This window comes from Seriola aureovittata, chromosome 5 (assembly GCF_021018895.1).
Source record: "Seriola aureovittata isolate HTS-2021-v1 ecotype China chromosome 5, ASM2101889v1, whole genome shotgun sequence".
In the NCBI taxonomy this organism is placed as follows: Eukaryota; Metazoa; Chordata; class Actinopteri; order Carangiformes; family Carangidae; genus Seriola; species Seriola aureovittata.
In genome coordinates this window covers 2,344,742-2,358,308 of record NC_079368.1, presented here as the reverse complement: position 1 = coordinate 2,358,308, position 13,567 = coordinate 2,344,742, and the positions used below count along the sequence as shown (strand labels likewise).

Below are 13,567 nucleotides of genomic sequence, written 5' to 3'. Positions count from 1 at the left end.
CGTAACCAAGCTGCCATTAATGGAGAGTGCTGCGAATCAAGACCCTGGACAGTCTGCAGAGACTTGGGATGACAGTATTCATAACTCGGAATACTTTTATAAGAAATCCTTTTGATTTTTAATGTGTGTACACGTCCAGACTAAAGGAATATAAACAATGGAGGAACAGACAGACAGTCAACGGCTAGAGTCTCCAACAATTCACCATCCTGCTGGTTTACGATGCTGGTAAATCTGAATTCATTAAACTTTAGTGCGCATAGTTATTGTACAACTGAGGTTAAATTATGGATAAAATATCTGAGCTAACAAGCTATAGCATGTCAATATTGACAAACATTTAAGCATTGATATCTTTGCTACGCTGCTGCTTACTAACGTGATCAAGTCGCGTTAACACAATAAAACATCACAGATCCACAATTATAATGCAGACTGACAGGCTGTGAGCCTGAGCCCCCCGTTCGGCCACATTAAAAGTGAACTACAGAAATAACCAATGTGGAAATTAAGCATCTAACGATACGCAGTTTCTGCAGGCCTCCTTGAAGTGCCGAGCTCGCACTATAATGTTCCGAGCAGTTGGAGGGAACTGTGGAAAAAAATAAAATTTCTCCAGGCAATTGAGAACATGGTGTCTTTTGGGCTGAGTTACAAAACTAAAGAAAACTCTTCATTATAAAGTAGTTATGTTATATGCTGTGGCTTGTGTGAGGGCGTGCCAAGCTTGCAGTTGGGCAGCACCAAGCGACATATTGACGTCAATAGGACCAGGAAGTAATGTCTGGACCCCCAATGAAGCGTTTCATACAAAGGAGTAAATTGGGTTTTGCCCTGACAGTTTCTCCCTTCGGTGTAAACTTTGAGCCTTGTGACTCTGGAGACCATTTACATGCAAAAGATATATAACACACTATATGTAAGGAAAACTCAGAAAAGCATAATAGGTCCTCTTTAAAGGAGCTATTTGTAAGTTTTGTAGCTGGTCTGATGAATCTGGATTTCTCCTGAGGCAGAAGTTGGTAGGCTTGGAATTTGGCACCAGCATGAATCCTATTACTCAACATCACCATATTACCAGTGGCGGCTGGTCAATAGGGGGCGCTGGGGCGCCACCCCCCCCCTTCCAATTATCCAGATGAGACAGACTACATAATAATAAACACAAATAAATTAAGCAAATGTATTTATTAAGTCAAAATTGTTTACTCATCTTCTTCACCCTGTAACCATCTAACTATTTCTGACCTGTTTTCAAACTATTTAATAAAAATTTTACATATCAATATGTATACTTCGTGTATACCTATATACGAGACACTGGCCAAATGAGTGTGTATCTAGCTCTTAAAACTTGAAACCAGGTGACCTGATCCTACGTTTTAATTGGTGGCTTCAAGATGACACTCCTTCTTTTATTAGAAGCCAATTGGAATTGTTTTGACGTTGTTTTGTTTTTTTTAATCGGGATTGGACAGTTTTCTACAGACTTCCATATTTGAAGCTGTTGCTCACTCCCGCTCGTTAGATTGAAGCTTTCAGAAGATGACAAGTTCAAGTGGACTCGTGGAGAAAGAAAATTTGGTTATTTCTTTACAGAAACATCCTTTTACACGGCTTACACCAAAATAAAAATAGAGGATAAAAGAGCCCAATTTAAACATTAAGCAGCAGGCAGGTGATCGAGGACGGGTTTACACTTGTGGCTTCATCTGCTCTTGTTATGACAAACGGAGCTGGCTTGCTGGATGCGGTGTAGGTAACGTCTTTTATTGCTTTCCCTGTTTGCTTTTTCAAAGTGTCGAAACATTGTTGAGAACGACTGGGGTACAGGACCATAAACACCTTTCTGAAAAGTGCAAACAGCACGAAAGCAGCTGCAGCCATCTTGATTAGAGTTCTTTTGGCAGGCAGCATTGCTGAACAGTTGGATGAAGGCTACGGGATTGGCATTGGATGGGACAACGGAGAGGTGACAAAAAAATCAGCATCCTGTCCAAAATAATCAATGAAATTAAATGATTGATGTGAAATTTGGTGGAGCCTTTGATCTTGCTTTACGAGGCCATGATGAAAGGGAGACCTGCGATAATCCCGGGATATTCTGTGGGCTGGTCGATTTTGTTGCTTCCCTTGATGGAGTGTTGAAAGAACACCTTGAGAACGCCACTGTATTCAAGGGAACATTGAAAACTGTGTAGACCTAGGTTCTGGACTGCTGTCGTGAGGGAACACATCCTCAACGAAGCCTAAAACTGATTTTTTTAATCAATCCAGGCAGATGAGACAATGGATATTGCCACACAGTCCCAACTTCTGCTTGTGCTGCGCTATATTGATGCCAAAAACAATGTGCAGGAGAGATTTTTTGAGTTAATCCCTCCGCTGTCAGACACAGCTGAATCCATAGCTACAGCACTTAAAGAGCGTCTGGCTGCCATCCTTCCTGAGGATCAGAAAAGTAAGCTCATCTACCAGGCATATAATGGAGTCAGTGTGATGAGGGGTGCCACTGCAGGTGTTTAGAAAAAAATACAAGATGTGTACCACTACATCCACTGCTATGCACATCAGCTCAACCTGATACTGCAACAGGTCACCTCTAACATATACAAAGTGAGAATTTGGGATTTTCCAACTTTTCTTCAAGGTCACCAAGGCAGACAGGTGTTCTTGTTAAGTAGTGGCCCATAGATTGCCTACATCCATTTCACAGTCGTGCCATCAACACTGTGTTTGAGCACAGAGAGGACCTCATGCAGTGTTTTGAGAGCATACGAGATTCAGGTGACTTTGAGCCCAGTACTGTCCGGGAGGAGGGAGCTTTTACTATGCTTCTGGAAAATCAGGATTTTAAGTTTGTTTTGCAAATCAAAAACGGAAAAAAAAATCCAAATCATGCCACATGTGGACTTCCTGTATGCCAAGCTCCAGAAGAAGGAGATATTTTCAGTCCACATCAATGGGTGCATCCAGCAGTTCCAGAAGGACATTAAAAAACATCAGGTAGAAACTGTATTATTATTAATACAATTAAAACTCTTTTATTATCATTCTGCATTTAATTATTTAAACTCAATAATAGTATTAATTATCTTGACAGAGCTTCTGTCTATTCCATGGTTGAGCAAAGCAGTGGCCCCCAGCCAACAAAGAGGCATTGGGGACTCAATCCTGGGGACCATGAAAGGATTGCAGCAGAGGTGAGCTTTGGAAATCAGTCACTCTCCATATTACACTGAATTGTTATTTTAATTTCTGTTTGCCAACTTACCTATCCTTTGTGTCAATGAAATATGTTTATTACTACTGGACATTAGAAATCTGAAATTCATCAGCCTCAAACCTGAAATGAGAATTAACGGAGGTTAGGTTAACCTGGTGATACTTTTCCCCGCTCTTTTCTTTTAAGATAAATGTTCCCAGTCAGCATATAGATATGTATTAATATCTCTACATCCGGTGGATTAAAACTGAGGCTCTGCCTTTTATTTACCTGTTGCCATGGTGAATAGTACTATTGGGGCACCATTGTTGAGGACCTTTTTTTTTTATTCTGCACCCATCAACTTAGAGTGAACATTTTTAGATTTTATTGAACTGATTGGCTTTTCTTGAACCAAAAACTCACTTTTCAAATATTCACATTTTCACAGAGTTTACCCTCACCGACCACTTTATTAAGTACACCTTGCTAGTAATGGGTTGGACCACTTTTGCCTTAAGAAGTGCCTTAATTCTTCATGGCATAGATTCAACAAGGTGCTAGAAACATTCCTCAGAGGTTTTGGTCCATATTGACATGATAGTATCACGTTGTGAGCTGCACATCCATGATGCGAATCTCCCGTTCCACCACATCCCAAAGATGCTCTATTGGATTGAGATCTGATGACTGGAGGCCATTTGAGTTCCGTGAACTCATTGTCATGTTCAAGAAACCGGTTTGAGATGATTTGAGCTTTGTGACATGGCGCGTTATCCTGCTGGAAGTAGCCATCAGAAGATCTGTACACTGTGGTCATAAAGGGATGGGCATGGTCAGCAACAATACTCAGGTAGGCTGTGGCATTAAAACGATGCTCAGTTGGAACTAAGGGGCCCAAAGCGTGCCAAGAAAATCCCCCGCACCATTACTCCACCACCACCAGCCTGAACTGTTGATACAAGGCAGGATGGATCCATGCTTTCGTGTTGTTTACTCCAAATTCTGACCCTACCATCCATCCGAATGTCGCAGCAGAAATCAAGACTCATCAGACCAGGCAAAGTTTTTCCAAATCTTCTATTGTCCAATTTTGGTGAGCCCATGCTAATTGTAGCTTCAGTTTCTTCTGCTGCTGTAGCCCATCTGCTTCAAGGTCCAATGTGTTGTGTGTTCAGAGATGCTCTTCTGCATACCTCAGTTGTAACGAGTGGTTATTTGAGTTACTGTTGCCTTTTCCATCAGGTCCAACCAGTCTGGCCATTCTCCTCTGACCTCAGGTATCAACAAGGCATTTTGGCCCAGAGAACTGCCACTCACTGGATATTTTCTCTTTTTTGGAGCATTCTCTGTAAAACCCTAGAGATGATTTTGCCTGAAAATCCCAGTAGATCAGCAGTTTCTGAAATACTCAGACCAGCCCGTCTGACACCAACAACAATGCCACTTTAAAAGTCACTTAAATCACCTTTCTTCCCCTTTCTGCCGCTGGGTTTGAACTTCAGCAGACTGTCATGACCATGTCTACATGCCTAAATGCATTAAGTTGCTGCCATGTGATTGGCCTATTAGATATTTGCGTTAATGAGCAGTTGAACAGGTGTACCTAATAAAGTGGCTGGGGAGTGTATATATTTGACTTATGATATTTTCCTAATGTTTTTACAACTTGATTGACTGTAAAAAGTCTAGGATAAATACTTTAGTAGTTCCATATTTACAAGTGGAACAGTTACCTGTTGGTGACTTTAGAAGAAGGGCATTTTGTAATTTCTACATATTTTTTAAAAATTCTTTTCTCTGTAGTTCTGTGATACCAAACTGGGACACACCAAGGAATGCTTCTCCTTCACAAACCACCTTGTCAGTGCCACCTTACTGCGAGGAGACAAGTTTGAACAGTACAAGGTAACATTTCCTGAAGATACACTGAGCAGGACCTTGGAAGCTGAAGACAGAGCTTAGTCTCATCTACAGCAAGGAAGAGTTTAAAGACTGTTGTGGTGCTGTGAACCTTTTTTAGTTGTTTATGGACACACCAGACTGTCACTCTCCTAAAGATCCTCATCCCCACACCCATGACCACAGCAGAAGCTGAGAGGTGCTTCTCAACCTTGAAAAGAATTACAACCTTTCTCAGAAACACCATGACCCAGGAGAGGCTGAATGCACTGGCCATGCTATCAATGGAAAAGATACTTGTTAGTGAGGGCAGAATTTATGTTCAAGTAGTGCTTGTGGCTAGTGACTTAACATTAGCTGTTGCTCTCCACACTGAAACGCCGTGTTTTTAAACCTAAATATTGGCAGCTATGTACTCGCTCTAATCAGTAATCAGTACTCAAGCAAGAATGCACTTGGACTATGTTATCAACACTTCACTCTTTATGTTACTTTAATTTGTGCATTCACACTTAATAATCACTTTCACACTGTCACTGCTTGTTGGCTGTAGAATGGGATTCCATACATTCTGTATGCTGCTGTTGCTTCAGGCCAGTGCTTGGGCAACATTAGTGTCTTGTTTTTTGATTGGTTTTAAGTTGTAGAAAATCGCATAATATGTGATCTTTAATAAACAATGGTTTTGTAGATGATATTTAATGTCATGCATTCTTTCATCCTACGTGTTTGGCTTCTTAAAATCAGGGCGTTCTTCATAATGTGAATATCGGCAAGTGAAACTATTTACGCTCTCCTAAAAAGAGACTGAAATGAAAAATCAGACCAAAAGACTCGATAAGAAAAACTAATGAAAATTTCAAAACTATAATAACTCTGCCCCCAATTATGCGTCCCCCAAAAATATTTTAGCACCAGCCACCACTGCATATCACACTCATAACCATACTTTAAAGCATACTCCCCCTGAACCAGACAAATGCTGTTAAGTGTCAGAGAACCTCTTTCTGATATGAAAGCCTTAAATTCAGGTATTGCAATTAGTTGTAATTTTACTGTAATATTTCCACTGTGCAACATACGTCATGTTTGATGTCACTCAGTGGCGTAAAAATGACGGTTTTGGGAGAAGTTGCTAAAGGCATCGACTCCCCAGCTCAGAAGTATAGGAATTGATCTTTCTTAGATTTTGTGTTTGTATATCACTGATACATCAGGACCCTCATTTTTCTGACTGTGTTTGATCAGACTTGATGTCTCATAGATTCACATTATCTGTGCTGTGATCACGGCTCCGTTACTGTGCTGTTTTCTTATGGTGAAACCCATTAAGAAGCTGTGTAACTTCAGTTAAAGCTGGTAGTATTTTTTTCTCGCCGTCTTCCAGAACATTACAGACATGGATGTTCAGGTAGCTCACATTTACACTGTGAACAGCTGATTACAGATGATCTGACTTCTGGTTCATGGAAGTGAAGAGAGATAATGGGTTTATTAAGTCCCTGCAGCTGCCTGAAGGCAGAGGGACAGATATGTTGATAAATCTGCAGCCTCTGATTGGAGGCTGAAGCCATCTAACGTGTTTACCTTAATAAAATCACATGCAAATGAAATCAGGCTGCTAAATTTGTAGCATGACAGTTTATGCAGAGATGTCAGATTACCTGAATCGTCCTTTTGAACTTTCTTTTCAGCAAAAGTGTTTTATTCTGGAACGACATCGCAGTACAACAATGTTGTGTCACATTAATTGCAGTTTGATGTGACCATTTTCAACATAAGATATATTAAAAGAAAAACTGAAATAATGGAGGATTGCTGCATGAACGTTCTTTATTATTTATTTTTATTGTAATTATACTAATTAACTTGCAAACCCGCACCGTATCTTAGGATGCACAGTTGTGGTTCCTGTATGTTCTTTTCACACTGCCCTGCACAGTCAACACGAGTCCGTTCATGTGTCGAGCTGCTGTTGTCACGCGTCACTGTGATTGGATCAGAGATTGGCTGACAGTGTGTTTATCAGTCACGTTTAGACATATTTTCCTCTTCACCCAGCCCTTTTTCACTTTGTGCTGCTGCACAATCCTGAACCAGAACACCAGGTGCACTTGGTGCCACCCACATAGCGTGTGCAACCTAAGACCTACCGCTTTGCACAGGAAGTGAAGCTTGCACGATTAAAACAGGGTCCCCTATATTACCTGTAGTACCTTCTTCCGGGCTTCTGTTCTGTTCTGGTTCTGGTGTTCGTCCTGATGTGACAGGCTCCCTTGATCTTTCTCCAGCTATCCGATGACCTTCGACCCTTAGCCAGTAGATGCTGTGAGTAATGTTGGTCTTGTTTGCACAGACAGCTGATGTTTATTCCCAGTGTTCTTTCAGTCTTCAGTTCACTGATGTAGCGCTATCACATGTGGTCTCATGCACCAACCCAGACCCCAATAACTGCTGTGAGCAGCTTTATTTTTTATTCTTATTTTTCTCTGTTTTGTTTTTGATTCATTTCATTTTTTTCATTTTCTTTTAATATGTTAAATATCAATTAATTAATCAAACGGAAGGTGCGTGGGAGATGGGGGGCAAATTAAACTCATTTGGGGGAGCATGGCCCGCGAATACCAGAAGGTCGGTGGTTCGATCCCTGGCTCCTGAAGGCTGAATGTTGAAGTGTCCTTGGGCAAGATACCGAACCCCACGTTGCCCCTGATGGTGGTTCCACCAGTGTATGCGTATGAGTGTGATGCATGAATGTGTGAGTGAAAGGGTGAATGTGACAAGTATTGTAAACGCTTTGAACGGTCAGTATGACTAGTTACTGGCTGTGTTTCAGTATGAATGTTCTTGACATTTTGGGAGGTCTTTGTTGTTGTTTTCTTTGTTTGTTTTCCATATTTACAGTTAGTGTAGTTACACATTTGACCTCTTTGCCCTGCAGAGCCAAACAGGGGCTGTGGATGTTTGCAGACGTTCTACAGATGTTTTTATATGTTAATATATGTTGAAGAGGTTTGGGCTCAGACTGTTTGAAGTTATTGGGTCCATGTACTTGCCTGCCAACAAATTTTTGTTTTGAAATGAGAAAAGCAAAATTGGGCGACCCGTTTCCCAACTCTTGTTTTGATTATGGAGAACGTTGTTAGTTTTTTCTTGATGTTATTATAAATGGAAATCAGCAATTGAAATGCCTGTGTGGAAATCATCATGATTTTTTTTGGTGCGCTCCAGAAGTTGTAAATAGTTTGCTGCTTAGTATGAGTATGAGCTGCAGTGATTTTGAGCTATGATTTGGAGACGGACATAAACGAAATGTCTTTGCAGGAATATGTGGGTTTTGTTGAAGAACACAGAATAAATGGAATGTCTTGTGGCAATATCACAGCTGCGTCATGCACCCAGAGATCAAAAAGTGGCTAATGGTATGCCGCTAGTGGTGGAGCAGCACATGCCGATCTCTAGTGGTATGCCACTCGTGTTCCACCGGCGCTCACCGTTTCACAACGGCAGGGTCGTTTTCCATTTTTTTGGATTGGACATATGTGTGATGGTCTGTCATTAATCCAACCTGATCCAACCACTGATGAACTTAACTGTACAGGAGCTGATGGTGCTACAGATCACCACACAGTTAGTGACACACACCTCTGTAAGTCTGAGGGCTTTTTGTTTGTTGATTTTCTTAGTTTCACTTAAGCTTTCTTTGCTGTTCTCCTGAAGACATGCTTTATATTTTGGAAAGCCTAACATATACATTAAATATGTATCCCATAAACTCTTGTAGTAAAAATTTAATCTCTTCACTGTTGCTTGCCTCATGGTTGTCCATGTCTGTGATTCTATGCGTGCTCTCTCTCTCTCTCTCTCTCTCTCTCTCTCTCTCTCTCTCTCTCTCTCTCGCTTTTGACACAGTTTGGATGCTCAGTTATGATATGAATCAATGATATTATTGACTTTATTTTGTGTTAAATCGATAATGTGGTGAAATAAATATCAGAATAAGGGTAAGAACATCAGTACTTTTATTATTAATAATTACAATAAGCGCTAATATATATACTTACTAATCAGGTCCAGAGGGCAAGGGTTAGCATTAAACAAATAACATGTTAATGAGGTGAGCATTAGAGCTGCCGTTTCCTCTGGTTTACAGTCTCTGTGCTAAGCTAAGCTAACAGGCTGCTGGACAGGGACATTTTTCCCAAATTACAAGCTTTTGTTTTAACAATGAGATTCTGATTCTGATTCCTGAAACTGATGCGATGCAGCAGGGTCACATCAGCAGAGATGACTTACTGCTACATATGTTGGTCTTTTACTACATAAATGCATCGTCTTGTCTCGACACTACACTGATGTTAGCTTCCTCTGACTCACAAATGACCTTTGACTTAGCACGGATGCAAAGGTAACATTAACCACATTATAATATACTGCTGGTGATGTCTGCCATGGTCAGTGCTGCTAGAATTGAGACTCCTACTTAACTGAATATTTTACACTCAGGTTGGTGAGGGTTGATCTAATCTGAGCCTCAGCAGCCAGCACACACTCTCATTAGTTAGTTTGGTTTATTATACTTAAATTCTCTTTTTGTGTGTGTGTAGCAACTGTCAGATAATTACAACCACAACAGAAAAGACACCACAATTAAAGACAAAGTGCTCCACAGCATCACGTCACCACATCACCATGTTGGAAATGAGTACAACAAATTCAAGTCTCCTGAAAGATATAAAGGATCTCAGGGTGCGGGAAGTCCACAGAGACGGTACCCTGTACCTCCGTCCTGATGGTGCCAACTTGTATTTACCACTGAGCAGACAGCCACTGAGAGAGGACAGGTACAGGAAAAAATTTTCTTGATTTTTTTGCTTTTTCACTGCAATGTCCATGTCAGATATACTCGCTTTCAGTGGTTTAGATCAGGATAAGCTGCTGACTACAAAAGTAAGACCCAAGTTGTAATATGTAGAATTATTATTTAAAATGCACAGTCTGTAACTTCTGCCTCTGGGGGTCTCTCAATCAAAACAATAAGAAAAGAGGGCATTGGGTGACGTCATGAAATAACATGGGATCATGAGAGTTGTTGTCTTCCCCAACATTACCATAAGCTCCTCCAGGTTTGGATTCCTTCAGAGTGGTGGTTCAGGAAATCAAACAGACTCTGTGATTCTAATTGTTAAAAACGATGGAAAAAAGGTGTCGTGTTTAAGATCTGGCCAGAATTTTAATCTAAAATGTTCAAAAAATGAACTAACCATCAACAGTATGTGAAGGAGCCACAGTGATAATGTCATGACTAAGACCTCCATCTATTGTATTTCAGAGATATCTACTGAAATTAGCATGCTAACTGACTAGCTGCATCCCGGGCCGTGTTGTAATACCACTTTATGACACTAGATGCTGTGTGAGTCAGTGTAGCTAGTCTGCCCTCAGTCCCACGGAGAAGAAGAGCTTCCTCCAGAGCTTGAAGTTACGCTACAGTTCCCGACAAAAAAAGCTCCCGACTAACATGACAGAAACATGGAGATGTCTGAAGCGCCTAGACGGAGCTCTTTATCTCCAACAAGAAAACACGTTCAATGGCAAAGAAGAAAACATGAGTAAATCCTGGTGTGATTTTCCTCCGCTGGAGACAGCTCCGTGTTCAGAGATGCGGTCTGATGCCGAACTGCAACTTTTCTGTTAGACTGGTGAGTAACATCTAATGTTGGTCTGTAGCTAAAAGTATCATTAGTGCAAATTAAAAAAAAAGTACCGACAAACACTTCAAGTGACATAAATGTATGATTGATGATGTTGACAGGCGTTTAAGTGATTTAGTAGAATTCAGCCTGTTCCTGCAGCTGTTGTCCAGATAGATGCGTCACTAACTTTTTTTACAAGTAAAACAAAGAGACTGTTTGATCCAGAACCAGCGGGTTCAGGATCCACTGCCTAATACTGTATTTATTTTAGCATATTCATATCTATCCTTACTATTTATTATACAAACACAACAGACCTAACATGTTTGAATATAAAGAACTTGTATGATCTAAACTAATTGTCCTCTCACATGTTTGTCTGTATCAGGACCAGAAGTCCAGTCCAGTCCTCCCCAGTGTTGGACCAGCACCTGCCTTTTCTTCTGGGTCTGGCCTCATCAACCATCAACAACCACATTACAGTAACACCTCAGAGTATTATCCCTGCACAGAACACATATTGTCTATACTGTGATCTTCTGCACATCCTGCTCAGCGGGAGTTTTTTTTTTCATAGTTTTTTCATAGTTTTATTTTTTTAATATGTGTATCTATGTATATTTATCTTTGAATGTTGCAGTATTTTACCCATTTCTTGTTATTTCCTGTTAATATGTTTATTGGATAATGCACCAAACACCAAGCCACATACCTTGTAAGTAAAAAACTACCTGGCAGTAAACCTTATTTTCTGATTCTAAAAGTTCGCTGAGGCTCTTCAGCGGACACAGGAAAGGACGTCTCCAGCAGCTGGGAGCTGACCCCTAGTGGTCTTCAAGTAAACTAGTTCAAAATATCATGTTTTATACTTTACTTCAACTGTCTGTGAGTGACCACAAAGCCTACTAGAGAGTATTGTATATGTGTTGTTTTCAATATTAAATCAACTCATTTGTAAATTACTATTCAAACATTATTAGATCTATATGAATCGGCTATTTTACAGTGTAGTAGGACTTCACAGTAACTGGCGGTTTTGCAACACTTCCAACTCGCGTGTTAAAAATGATCAACGCGACATTTGAAAGGAAATGTGGATGAAGCCAACAGTTATCCTGCCCTGTTATTAGCAGCTTATCTACTATCAAACATGGAGAGCGGACAAGATCATGGACCTGTGGATTAAGACTGTGTCACTTAACAGAAAATCAAATGACACCTCTGCTCTAACAGCCAAGTGTTTAAGTTTTGAGTTGTAGTTGTAATTTAGTCACCATGACTGAGAGTCTTGGTGTGTTTGGTGACATCCAGCCAGTGTTCTAATGTGTGTGAATATTCTTATGTTACATAGATAGCAACACTTGCTGTCGTGCAGTGTGTGAGCTGCAGAGTTTCCTGTTAATCATAACGCTTTACATGATTGAGGTAACCAGACAGCTGAGTGGTTACTGCGCTTGGGATTGCATGAGAGTCACTAGTTCAATTCCTGACGGGTCAGACTTTTTGCGGCATGTCATTCCCCTATTCTCTGTCCCCACATTTCCTGTCTGCCTTCACTGTCCTATCAAATAAAGCCACAAAAAAAAAACTTAGTTGATCTGTGAGTTTAATTTAAGTGGTTAAGTAGTTCTTGGTCTGAAAAAGTTTGAGAAACACTGGTCTAACATTTCCTCAGCTTGTTTCTCTGATAACTTCAGAGCCAGACGTCCGACGACTAAAATCCTTCATCTGGTTCAAATATAGAGCTGAAAACCACCAAGGTGGAAAAAGTGTATGTGGCTTAAAACTAGATAAAAGTCAATGTTGCGCTTCTGTCAGACACACACTGACACATGATCATAGAGGATATGATGTCACTGACAGGCGACCAATGAAACGTTCCCATGATTAAAATCACAGATTTCTCTGGTTTGAGAATTGATGGAAACATTTGTGATGACGTAAGAACACAACTCAACAACATATAGAACACAGATCTAGTTGTTTTTAGATGTTTTATTGTGGAAAAATTACAGAGTGTAACTTTAAGGTTGATACTGACATGATCTCCCTTCTTTACAGTGATAAACATTCAGCCCCATCTGTTCCTCTCCATGTGTCTCTTACTGGAAGGCGACTGTCAGTACAGCATCAGGTCTGGCAGAGGCAGAGCCTGAGGCTGTGCATGTATAACTGCATTACAGGTGTACGTGTGGCTGAGATCAGCAGCGTGACGCCATCAGAGCAGAATCAGTTTCAGGTCAACTGTGGTGGGAAAGTTTCTGTGTCCGTGTACAGTGATGTAAATGTTGGCATTGATTTAACCTGTGGAGAATTCCTCAGGTAATTACTTAATGAAAGAAAAGTAAATAAAGTAAGTAAACTGTAAGTAAAACTGCATCATCACCAACTTTAATATGTTAAGAATTCAGACTAGGAGCCACGTATTCATATCAGAACTGCCATATATTCATATGACCACAGCTGTTTCTATACAACTGATCAGCTGGATCAGATTTTCTATTAACACAATGAGGAAATGTTCAATTTCGTATTTGCGAAGTAGAAAACACACAGGTACTGAATGTATCAGTAAAATGTTCACAAACCGTGTGTTTGTTTTCCAGCTAAATATCTGATCTGCAGATTGTGCCGTCATGGCTCTCAAGTTCACAACCTGTTTAATTACATTTGAACCTAAACATCCGTCTTTACTAACCTGAACCAAAGAGCTGTTTGTTGTCTGAACCACAGACGGGACTCTGGATGTGAACCTGGTCTCTGG

General features: G+C 40.5%; 1 protein-coding gene and 1 long non-coding RNA gene across 3 annotated transcripts in view; both read left to right on the top strand.

The window, feature by feature from the left end:
• npr3 (natriuretic peptide receptor 3) overlaps window positions 1-13,567 on the top strand; it is a 38,547-nt gene that overhangs the window by 6,723 nt on the left and 18,257 nt on the right. The gene's annotated exons all lie outside the window — the stretch shown is intronic.
• LOC130170204 (uncharacterized) lies at window positions 9,791-12,373 on the top strand. Its single transcript, XR_008827956.1, has 3 exons — window positions 9,791-9,951; window positions 10,440-10,809; window positions 11,192-12,373. It is a non-coding gene; the product is annotated as an uncharacterized LOC130170204 (long non-coding RNA).